Here is an 11,120-nt window from a genome sequence, read left to right on the forward strand (position 1 = left end):
AGAGGTTCACACTCTCTCCTTTGGTATTCACACCAGCCTGGAACCCAGAGGCCCTCCTTCCAAGATGAATAATAATAGCTCATGATGTTCAGGGTGGGGATCAGGGAATTGGAAGTTTCTGGTAAGGGGCATGCCTTTCATTTATTCTCCTTTCCAGTTCAAAAGAAGGATGAGGGGTTCCTGATGTACTTGGAGAAAAATAGAATTGCAGACCTGTGAGAAAACTGCTCCAATCTTCTTGCCTGTCTCTTGTGGACACTGTCAAGAAAGGCAGGAACAAACGCAGTCATGAATGATGGCTGAGACTGAAGCAGTCCAAAGTTGTTTTATTTCCCCATGAGGGAAATATGTGCCATCAAGTGAAGAGAAGTCAACAGTATCTGACTCTGTCTTGTAAACAGGGCTTCAGTTTAAACCAGGAACCAAATGGGTCACGCTGGTGCCAACTGGAATTGACTGGTGGGAATGGATTTACAGTGTGTAAACAATGTTCACTGCAATTGTTTTAAGGTTAACAGCTCAGAAAGGGAGGAGAAATGGTGTCACTGAGACAACTGTTTAAACAGTACTATTGCTGGACAACACTGACTGAAAATGGAGATGTTCATATATGAGGGAAGGGGTAGTAGGGAAGAAGAGAGACCCTCTCTCATGCTCACTGGTTGGGGCAGGTGATAGAGCCAAGTGACTCTCTCTGCAGTAGGGCCTGCCTGCCTGACTACTGTCAGATCTGCAGGTTGACATGAAAATGTTGGTTTCTTGGGCTATTTCTCTCAAGGTCATCCAAGGTGAAACCCTCACCATTTCTGCATCTCCAAGAGGACTCCATCTTCCCAAAAGTGGAGGAGGTTCTGATACCTTGCAGAGGAAGAGGGTTATGTGGGGCTCCCAATTCAGGTAAAAAAAATAAAAGTAAAACACCTGAAGTCCTATGTTTTGTGATCTTTTCATGGGGTTGGGACTCAAGGGTCTTTCTGGAATTGATCCTGGAGCCTGAACTCCCCAACCAAGTGCTCCATACAGACACTGGAATTTTTTCTTGTTGAACCCAGCTCTGAAAGCTCAGCTGCCTTCATAAGGGAAGCAGATGGGGTGGGTATTGTGGCTCCCTGAAAAAGCTGAGGAGCAAGCCAGGGGGCCTCCTTGGGGGCTACTGGAATGCCTGGTGGAAATGAGGCAGGGTGGTAGTTCTCAGGCCAGAGGTGATGACAGGAGGCAAGAAGTGCATAAGCCTGAAGGTCACCAGAACCCCAGCCCCCTGGGAATCTTGAGGCTGAGCTTGCCAAGTGGTGAGCAGGGGCTGTGCCTTGGCTTGGGAGTAGCCCATGACCAGCCTCTTGTGGCTCCAGATGGATTACACAGGGGCAGGTTGAGTGGAAAGAAGCCCAGTAAGTTAGAGAAATCCACATTAGAAGTACATAGGCTCTTAGTGAGCATCAAGTGACATCAAGTGAAGAGAAGTCTGGAGGGCTGCAGCTGCCACCAGCTGAAGTGAGGTGGGCTGGGGCTCAGCAGTTGAGAGAGACAGACTTCTTGGAAGTTCCAACAGAAAACTATCAGCCCCCACTTTGGGCAATTTGTAGGGCAAGTATAAGGTAGATCCAAGCTGGTATTTTGGAGGAAGCTGAGCTGGGAAAGAGATAGGTAGGGAATCCAGAGGTTAGCTCATACCCATGGGCAATTCAGAACCATGGAGGGCCTCTTTGTTGGGGTCATGAGTCTGCAAGTGTTTCTGGCAGATTGTCCTTGTGATGAAACATCTTATCACAGTATATACACTGGTAGGGTTTCTGGGCCAAGTGGGTGAACATGTGCCATTACAGCTTGGAATTGGAGGCAAAAGCCTTGTCACAGTGCAGCTGAGGACAGCTATATGATCTCTGCTCCGGATTGGGGAGCTGTGAGGTCTCAGCTTCTCCCCATTTGAGAAGGGCATCCCAAGATTTCACATTGGCACTTCACTTGACTCTCAGCTTCCCAGCCCCGAGGTCTAGGAACTACTACCCAGTTCATTTACTCCTCCTGCTTTGCAACTTGAATCCAGGGATCGGGGACACTGGTGAAAAATGTGGTCATGGCAAAGCTAATGGCAAAGGGCCATGTTATTCAGAAATCCTCCCCCTCAGTTCCACACAGTCTCTCTTCTCTGTCACAGCCTCCAATGCAGCCTTCAGGAAACAATGTCTTCACTGCATTCAGGCTCCACCAGGTCCACTCAAGCCTGGGTAGTGGTGGTGGTCAGACCATCGTGTGGTGCATTGTGGTAGCCATATGAGCAGGTACTCATTTAAATTAGTTTTAAATTGAACAACTACATTGATTTCTTGCCAATGACAAATAGAAGTAGCAGTGGGCTAGCAGAAAGGGGAATCACCAGAAATATCAAAATGCCTACAGACCAAGTTGATTTCATTAAGATGAAGATGAAAGTAAACTAATACAGGACACAAAAAGAGTGGGAAAGCCAAAATACAAGAGCAAAGCAAGCTGGAGTCCAAGACTATACTGGCTGTAAGCCAAAGAACCAAGAGCAATGCACATAGTAGTTGAAGACAAAGTCCCATTTGGAGGGAAAAGAAAGGCAACAAAATAAGGTTTCAGTGGTGAAGAGATTTCAAACAGAGTCAAGAGGCTGTCCTGGTGGTTACTCCTATGCAAGCTTCAGCTAGATATCCCAAATGGCCACATTATGACAAGCCCAAAATCAACAGTAGTCCCCAAACACTAAATAATACCTTGGTCCCTATCTGAGACTCTATAAAAATTTCACTCACCAAGTTTATTTTTCAGAAACTTAAATTCTCCAGAATGTTCCTGTGCCAGCTAAGTCCCAAAACCCAGAGGCAACATCTTCAAGAACATTAAACAGATGCATCCCCCTTTCCCATAATGTCAAAACCCGTTTTCAACATGAACAAGTATGGGTGGTCTCTGCCTAGACATCCCTGAAGATTGGGAAAATGACTAAACTAGAGGAAGAGGTAACAACAGATAAGATAGAATTTAGCAAAGGATTACAAATACTGAATCTTTATATAATTTTGTTTTCTTAGTTGCTAGGTTATTAGAATAGCTAGAAGGAAATAACTGAAATGGTGGAACTGTAACCTATAAAATTCTTGAAATTTGCTCTCTACCTGCTTGTTAAATTGCACTTTGAAAGTTATCATTTTTATGTACATATGTTATATTCCACAATAAAAAATAGAAAAAAATTAGTCCAATTTGGAGAACAAAGAGAGAAACAGCAGCCGTGGCCCAAAACAGCAGTGGTAATTGAGTTCTACCCAGCAAGCTGTTTCATAGCTCCTTCAAAAAGAGAAACCCTTTGAGAAGATGACCCAAAATGACAACTGACCAAAAAGGCTACTGCTCTCAAGTAGCTGAGGAATCTGAAAGCTAAAGGATAACTTAGCATACAGTCCATCTTCTATTTGTGTTTTACTTTTGGAACCCTATTTTCTACTTTGATGGGTACACTTGTCTCTAACATGCTAGTTTCAATTTGATAACCAGACAAAACACACAAGCTTGAGCATCATCACTTACATATAAGACAACTAGGCAGCATTCCTCACCAGGGCAGAGATTTTTACAATATTGCAATGTAATTCACCTGAGCACTACTTTGCATGCCAACTACTCTGTAGGTCAAACTCCAAGTATTTCCTGCCCCTTACCCCTTTCCACAACTTTTTCCACTGTACACAATTACATCAGGTACTCAGAACAGTGTATGCTGACCATCAATTATTCCTCCAACAGCCCAAGTACTTATGCATCAGACAGAAAACAGTACTCCCCAAGGAATCCTAATACCCAAGGAATCCTAATACCCAAGAGACAAGATGTAGATTGTTCAGCCAATTTTTTGTCTTTGTGTTATACCTGCTATGGCTTTCTGGTTAAATATCACATATTCCCAAGATCTGTCCCATCTTCCACTGATCAGCCAAAGTCAGTCCCACACTCTAGTCGCCATCAGAAAATGTCATTCCTTGTACAAGTAAAAGGAGGGATATATACATAGGGATTCCTGTCAGACAATGGTGTAGACCCATCTCTGTTTCTCCACATAAAATACAACTGTAAGAGACAACCAAAGGAGAATTCTGAAGGATAGAAAGGGGCAGGAATACTTTGTATCACCTTGCTCCATAGAAGAAAGTAACCCAGGCCCAGTATTTCCCGACCCTGAACCTAGAAAAAGAAGGCAGCCCAAGTAGATTTATTCCTCATCCAGATTGTCTGGGAGTCCCACCTACAGAACCAGGCTAGACCAGCACCACAGGCAAATGGAATTGATTCCCTAACACTAAATAGACATGGGAGTGTTCACCTTCCCTTTAAAGTCTAAGACTCCCCAAATCTATTGAAAGACACTGGGTAGTTGGGTGGCAATGAAAAAGAGATCCCACCACAATAAGTGCCTGGCTGGGAAACACTTCTCATCCCAAATGGGCTGGAGATTCCATTCCACCTCATAGAAGTACAAGGCAGCAAGTCTTGGGGGAAGTTTCTGAACCCTCAAAGAGCACCAACTGAGACTAGTGGTAGCCTTAACAGCACAAGATAACAAAGAAGACCAAAATAGCACTGTAAAGGTTCTGAAAGTTAGACTGTCAATGAAACCACAGATCAGAAAAATATACCTGGTGGGGGGCAGGGGCAGGGATTGTGGAAAGACTGTGGATTAGGGAGTTTCAGGACTCAGTCCTTCCATCAGAAAGCTATTAACAAGGCAGTAACTGTCTGAAATAACTATTCTGAAACATTATTCACCATCCAAGGAATAGCAGGAGGAAAAGGCTGATAAATTATGGTGAAGGACAGTAAATCACTCACTCCACATTGTGACTATTGGTGTCCATCCACCACTCTCATGGCAGGCCACTATGGTGTCAAGTCCATGGGTAACTCATTGGTGACAGAAAGGGACATAAAAATCCTCTTTCCAATACTGGAGTGGTTATGGCTGATCACTGATTATAGTTTTTATTAGTGACTCCAGATCATTGAGTAACAGCTCTGAGAGAGGCCATTATTTCAATCTGCCCTGGACAAGGAAGTGGCAGCCATTGTTTCAACTTGTCTGACACAAAGGCTGAGGCAAAGGAGACTTAAAGATGCTATACTTCTGCAGGGCTGCAAGAGCCAGTTAGTCAAAGGGCTGCATATGCCAGGAAGGCCAAGAAATCTCAGTTTTGGGGAGCTGTGGAAAACCTTTTGGTGCCCTTCCTGATACCTTGCCAAGGGCAATTTGGAGCTAGCCTGCATCTCCTTCAGGGGTCCCTGTCCCTGTTCTGGCTGGGAAATACAGATGAGGGAAATTCCTCTCCAGAATGCCCCTCCTCTCAGAATTTGTCCTCTAGGTAAAAGAAGCTTGAGACAGCAAAAGGATTGTAAGAAACAACAGATGTAGACAGTCTGGGGCAAAGGTTTTCTGGCTTCAAACACCTGGAATAGAGAGGCCCGTCTCCTGGGAAACAGAGGGGACAACCAAACTCCTGTAAACAGAGGAACTCCAAAACAACTAGCAAGCAAAACCCCAGGACAAGACACAGGCCCAGAACAAGAAGGAAACCCTGAACACTGCATTTGCCTTGGGCAGACCTTCTTGATAGGAGGGCAGAAGCTTGCAACATCCCTGTATTACCACTAGATGATTCCAAAACCAAGCAAGAGTATTATCAGGGAATAAATCCCAGAGTTAGCATTTTAAAATATTAAAATGTACAATCTGCAACAAAGAGTACAAGAAAAACAAAGAAACAGGAAATGATGGTCCATCCAAAGGAAGAGATAAAAAAATGCAGAAAGCACCAACAAAGAATACCAGAAGGTGGAGCTACTAAACAAAGCCTTTACAAATGATCTTAAAAATGTTCTAGGAGGGGCAGGGCAAGATGGCAGACTGGTGAGGTGTGGGTTTTAGTTACTCCACTTGGGCAGCAGGAAGATAGCCAGGAATTGTGAAGAATGGATACCACAGAGGAATCTTAGTTTGGACACACATCATTCAATAGTCATGAGCATGTGGAGCAGATGAGATCAGCAAAATCTGCAAGTTCTCATGGCCAGGGTCCTGTGCCCCTCCCTGCCAGGCACAAAAGACTGTATTGCAGAAGGTTTTCCAAGGGAGGAGGGACCATTGGTGCTGGGAACCAGGAGGAAGAGCTGCAGTTGCAGAACTGATTAACAAATTTAGACTGCTGAACAAAAACTCCAACCATGGGTAAACCAAGACCAGACACTAGAGAATCTGGGAGCAGTCAGCCCAGCAGAGAGGAGACAGGGCTAACAAAAACAGAAACAAATACAAAAACAAAAACAGAGACTTTTGGAGTTGGGGGTGAACATAATATGCAGAAGGGCTGAGCTCAAACAGAATCAGGCACATATGCAAAACCAGGGGGCCAGGACCCTTCTCTGAAAAGCTGGTTTTTCTGGTTTCTTGTTTACTCCTCAATTGCTCTCCAACTCCTTGTCTTTTTGCATTTCAGTAGCTCATGAGAACTGCAAGGATGGAATTAAAGTGCTTTTCTTTAAATAGTCTATACTGGGCCCTTCTTTTTCTTTTTTCTTTTTTTAACATTTTCTCTTTTTTAAAAAATAACTATTCTAAGTAGCCCATTACAGAAAGCCTCAGAGACTTGCAATTTGGGCCCAGGAAAGAGTGGAGCTAAGACAGCTCTGAGAGAAAAAGCAATAAAACTAGTGGGGGAGACAATTCACTAAAGACCATAACTTCCCCAAGAAAATGGGAGGCATGGTCCAACTCAAGGGGCAGTCCGCCTTTGGGGAACTCAGACCCAAGGGACTGAATTCAGAAACCAACTACAGTCAGCCATGCACCTGACAGGGTCAGGGTCACCAGGAGAACTAAAGGCTCCATATCTCCTTACACTGATGGGAGGGCTGTGGGCTGGCAAGCACCACCTGCTTGCAAGATAGGAAAAGCACAGTATCTAAAGACCTCACAGAAGGTTCTCATTCACAAGGAAACTCCATATCCTCCTCCTGAGACCTGGGTCTCTCTGGACTGGAAAAACTTGACTGGGGTTGAGCATATCTGAAGAGAACCTCACACAAAAAGGCTACATAGAGGCAGGGCAAGAAACAGAAAAAAAAGAGGTGAAAAACTCCAAACAAGTAAATAGAGCATAAGTTAGAGGCCAAGACTAAGCTGGACTGAACACAAGAGTTTAGAGAACAAAGCCAACCAACTAGAAAACCCTAGGTAAAAGGGTGAAAATGAGATCCAGAACAAATTAATCAAGAAAGTCAGATGTCTAGACAGCTTAAGATAATGAGCCATAGTAGAAAACACAAAAATATGAACCAGCCAAAGGAACAAACTAATAGTTCAACCAAGATACAGGAGTTAAGGCAACTAATGCTAAATCAATTCGATGAACTGAAGGAAGAACAAATTAAAGCTGTTCAAAGGTCTTAAATCAATTCAAAAACCAGGTAAAAGAACTGAGGGAAGATAAAGCAAAAAAGATGAAGGATATACAGAAGAAACTGGATGACCATAAAGAAGAATTCATAAACTTGAAAAAACAAATGGCACAATTTATGGGAATGAAGGGCACAATGGAGGACATGAAAAAGACAATGGAGGGATACAGCAGTAGATTTGAACAGGCAGAAAAAAGGATCAGTGAATTGGTAGACAAGACATTTGAATTCATACACACAAAAGAAGAAATGGTGAAAAGAATGGAAAAATACAAGCAGGGTCTTAGGGAGCTGAGTGATAATATGAAGCTCACAAATATATATGTTATTGGTGTCCCAGAGGGAGAAGAGAGGGGAAAGGGGGCAGAAATAATAATAGAAGAAATATTCACTGAAAATGTCCCAAATCTTATGAAAAACAGAAAATTACAGACTCAAGAAGTACAGCATACCCAAAACAGAATAGATCCCAATAGGCCTACTCCAAGACACTTACTGACCAGATTGTCCAATGTCAAAGAAAAGAGAGAATTCTGAAAGCAGGAAGAGAAAAGCAATCCATTGCATACAAGGGCAGCTCGATAAGACTATGTACAGATTCCTCTGCAGAAACCATGTGGGTAAGGAGACAGTGGTATGATATATTTAAGATACTGAAGCAGAAGAACTGCCAACCAAGAATTCCATATCTGGCAAAACTGTCCTTAAAAAATGTGGGAGAGTTTAAAATATTTTCAGACAAAGAGACACTGAGAGAGTTTGTGAATAAGAGATAGGCACTACAAGGAATACTAAAGGGAGTGCTACAGGCTGACAGGAAAAGACAAGACAGAGGTTTGGAGAACAGTGTAGAAATGAAGATTATCGGGAAGAAGAGAGAGGAAAAAATAAGATGACATATAAAATCCAAAAGACAAAATGATAGAAGAAAATACTGCCCTTGCAGTAATAATACTAAATGTTTATGGATTAAACTCCCCAATAAAAAGACAAAGTGGCAGAATGGATTAAAAAGCATGACCCAACTGTATGCTGTCTACAAGAAACTCACTTTAGACACAAGGACAAAAACATGTTGAAAGTGAAAGGTTGTAAAAAGATATTTCATGCAAACAGCAACCAGAAAAAATTGGGAGTAACTATATTAATAGCAGACAAATTAGACTTCAAAAATAAAGCAATTAAAAGAGACAAAGTAGGACAGTAAATATTAATAAAAGGGTCAATTCATTAAGAAAATGTAACAATCATAAATATTTATGCATCAAGTCAGAGTGCCCAAAATTCACAAGGCAAACACTGGGAACACCGAAAGGAGAAGTAGATACCTCTAAAATAATAGTTGGAGAATTCAACAAACTCCTCTCATCAATGGATACACTATCTAGACAGAGGATCAACAAGGATATAGAGACGTTGAACTGTACGATGAATGAACTAGACTTGACAGACATTTATAAAACACTACAAACAACAACAGCAGGATAAACATTTTTCTCAAGAGTTCATGGAACATTCTCTAGGATAGATCACATGTTGGGTCACAAAGAAACTAAACAAATTTTAAAACATTGATATTATAAAAAACACTTTCTTGGATCATAATGGAAGGAAATGGGAAATAAATAACAGGAAGAAGATTGTAAAGTTCACAAATATATGGAGACTAAACAACATTCTCTTAGACAACCAGTGGGAAAAGGGAGAAATTACAAGAGAAATTAGTAAATGACAATGAAAACACAACATATCAAAACTTATGGGAGGCAGCAAAGATGATGCTGAGAGGGAAATTTATTGCCCTAAATGTCTATATCCAAAGAGAAGAGAGAGCAAAAATTGAGGAATTAGCTCTTCACCTGGATGAACTAGAGAAAGAACAGCAAACTAACCCTAAAGCAAACAGAAGGAAAGAAGTAACAAAGATTAGTGCAGAAAAAAAGAAACTGAGAACAGGAAAATGATAGAATGAACTAAACCAGAAGTCGATTCTTTGAGAAAATCAACAAAATTGATGGAACCCAAGCTAGGATAACAAAAAAAGAGAGAGGGGATGCAAATAAATGCAAACAGAAATGGGAAAGTAAACATAACTACTGATCCTGCTGAAATAAAGGAGATAATGAGAAGATACTATGAGCAACTATATGCCAATAAACTAGACAACTTAGATGAAATGGTCAACTTCCTAGAAAAGCATAAACAACCAACACTGATTCAAGAAGAAATAGATGACCTCAACAAACCAAACACAAGTAAAGAGATTGAGTCAGTTATCAAAAAGCACCCAAAAAAGAAAAGTCCAGGACCAGATGGCTTCACATGTGAATTCTACCAAGCATTCAAGAAAGAATTAGTACCAATCCTGCTCAAACTCTTCAAAAAAATTGAAGAGGAGGGAAAGCTACCCAACTTATTCTATGAAGCCAACATCACCTTAATAACAAAATCAAAGATACTACAAAAAACTTATAGACAAATCTCTTTAATGAATATATATGCAAAATTCCTCAAGAAAATACTCGCAAATCAAATCCAGCAGCACGTTAAAAGAATAATACACCACGACCAGGTGGGGTTTATTCCAGGTATGCAAGGCTGGTTCATCACAACAAAATCAATTAATGTAAAATACCACATCAATAAATCAAAGCAGTAGCACCACATGACCATCTTGATTGATGAAGAAAAGACATTTGACAAAATTCAACAACCTTTCTTGATGAAAACACTTCAAAAGATAGGAATAGAAGGGAATTTTCTCAATATGATAAAGGCAATATATGAAAAAACCCCACAGTTAACATCATACTTAAAGGGGAAAAACTGAAAACTTTCCCTCTAAGTTCAGTAACAAGACAGGGATGCCCACTGTCAACATTGTTCTGGAAATTCTAGCTAGAGCAATTAGGCAAGTAAAAGAAATAAAAGGCATCCAAATTGGAGAGGAAGAAGTAAAACTTTCACTCTTTGCAGATGACATGAGTCTATATGTAGAAAATTCAGAAAAATCTACAGCAAAGTTATTAAAACCAATCAATGGACACAGAAAAGTGGCAGGCTACAAGACCAACATGCAAAAATCTGTAGTGTTCTTATACACAAGTAATGTGCAGCAAGAGGAAGAAATCAAGAAAAAAATTCCGTTTACAACAGCAACCAAAAGAATCAAGTATTTAGGAATGAACTTAATGAAGGCCACAAAAGACCTATACAAAGAAAACTGCAAGAAACTACTAAAAGAAATCAAACAGGAAATAAAAAATGGAAGAACATACCATGTTCATGGACTGGAAGACTAACTATAATTAAGATGTCAATTCTACCTAAACTGATTTATAGATTCTATGCAATACCAATTAAAATCCCAACAACTTACTTTTCAGACATATAAAAACCAATAACCAAACTTATTTGGAAGGGCAAGGTGCCCTGAATAGCCAAAGATTCTTGAGAAAGAGGAACAAAGTGGGAAGTCTCACACTACCTTATTTTGAAGCATGTTACAAAGCTACTGGGCTGAAAACAGCCTGGTACTGGCATAAGGATAGTATACTGACCAATGGAATCAAATTGAGTGTTCAGAAATAGACTCTCACATCTATGGACAATTGATTTTTGATAACGCAGTCAATCCAAAGCAACTGGGACAGAGC

At 41.0% G+C, this 11,120-nt stretch overlaps 1 pseudogene; it reads right to left on the reverse strand.

Annotated features, from left to right (window-relative positions):
* Positions 1 to 1,150: 1,150 nt before the first annotated feature.
* Positions 1,151 to 1,936, reverse strand: LOC119522221 (annotated as a pseudogene).
* Positions 1,937 to 11,120: the final 9,184 nt, after the last annotated feature.

Source organism: Choloepus didactylus, chromosome X, assembly GCF_015220235.1.
Source record: "Choloepus didactylus isolate mChoDid1 chromosome X, mChoDid1.pri, whole genome shotgun sequence".
Taxonomy (NCBI): domain Eukaryota; kingdom Metazoa; phylum Chordata; class Mammalia; order Pilosa; family Megalonychidae; genus Choloepus; species Choloepus didactylus.